The sequence below is a fragment of the Photinus pyralis genome, unplaced genomic scaffold (assembly GCF_008802855.1).
Source record: "Photinus pyralis isolate 1611_PpyrPB1 unplaced genomic scaffold, Ppyr1.3 Ppyr1.4_LG2, whole genome shotgun sequence".
Classification (NCBI taxonomy): Eukaryota; Metazoa; Arthropoda; class Insecta; order Coleoptera; family Lampyridae; genus Photinus; species Photinus pyralis.
Window position 1 is genome coordinate 1,455,375 of NW_022170403.1, and position 1,870 is coordinate 1,457,244.

Here is a 1,870-nt window from a genome sequence, read left to right on the forward strand (position 1 = left end):
AGAAGTGTTTGATTGGTGTAACAGGGTATTCTTAGACCAAGGACTATAACAGAGAATGGAAAATTTGACCTATATTCATTTCCACATGTGCGATATTAAGAAAATTGTTGGTTGTTAGTATTGTAGTTCAAATGCGAGATGGGGATTGATATATATATAGGTATGGCATAAATGCATTGTGATCTGTAGTTTGAGCAGTTCTTGCTCACTTCTTCAGTAACCCGCTGTTAGCTGTGGTGGGTGAGACAGCTATTTAAACACCTCACTCAGCCATAGCCACAGAATGTACTAAGTATGTAATGGAACCGAATTATCCCGCTAAAATTCTATTTAAATATTCCCGAATCCGAGCCTGGCGCGACGAAAAAGGTCAAGATTGCGCGTTGTTTCGTTTTCGTGGAACACGTGTTTTTTTCTTCTCTGCTCTACATTGAAATGGGCCATAATTTACAATAAAAGTGTCAAATATTACGCTATGCGAGGAAACTTAATGATCCGTATCGACCCGTCTCGGGGCACGTTCAAATTTCGTCTAGGATTTGTTTAAACAAAAAAAAAGGGGAGAATGCGGCAGAAGTATGTGTGCTTTTGTTGAGACCAGAAGTAAATCTTTACGTTGCGAATAGTGAGTGCAGCTTCGACAATTACAAAGGTGATGTACTCGTTTTATTTATCTCTACGTCTATTGCATCCCTCTAATAATGATATGATCGTGTTCGATTATTTGCCAATTTAACTTTATTCTCGTACAGCATTGATTATTGCCATTTATAACACATTCCAGATACAAATTGCAGTTTTAATTATACTGGGCCTACTCGGTAATTACTGACCGATTTACGTGTTTTTGTTTATATTTAGATACTGTATGTTCCCTTAGGGGCGATACCCAATACAAGTATGCAGAACTACATTTTAATTTATAATTGAATTTATTGCAGCACATTTCGTTTTTGTTTACCTGAATATGTTACTGTGTATTTACAGGGTGCCTTCATCTGGGGGCGAGTGACGTACGTTAGGTGGTTGATTGTTACATATTGCACTTGGCATTGTGAATTAATTACTTGATACCAATGTTTGCCACGACATGTTCCTTTGTATTGTTGTAATGTGATTGTACTAAAATTTATGCTCCTACTATTTATTTGAACCGGGTGATTATGATTCTTAATATTTGGCAGGGTGACTTGTTTCGAATATGTACTGTGCTATATTTGATACCGATATTTAATATCTCGATTTGACGTAGCAGAGGCTGGCTAAAGTTCAGAACTGACATACGCAGAGATATATATTTTATGTACTGTTTTTTTTGTGTCTTTGAAAAGAGCCATCTTGCCGATATTGCTAATCAATTCGTTTAGTCGATCCCTGTCATGTAGTGACCGAATATTGGTTTTGTGTCAGTCTTTGTTATGCCAGTGCAAATATGTTAACTGTCAACGCCTACATGAATTGTGTATATTTTGTTTATAATTATGTATGCGTGCGAGTTTGCCGTTGGTTACTCTGTTATTTATGTTATGTCATGACTTGTCTTTTGATCGGTTATTGTCAGTACTCATGGTAGAGAGCCTGGAGTTCGGTAATTTATAACCCGGCATTTTAAGACTAGTGGGTTGGACTGGCCCTAGAGATGTGTGAATGAATGAGTTGGGGTCCCGCTTAGTCGTACATGAGGGCGCTGGCTAGGCCCGGCCTCACTTGCGCAGGGATTCGCTAAAAGCGTGTGGCGTGTTCTCGTTGTGACCTTTTGTTTTGTTAACAATTTGGGGTATCCTTCCTATGTGAAAGGCTCTTCTGAGAGGCCAACTCCTAGCGATTTCATACAATGTTGACATGTCATGACCAGAGCAACTAAAGACTA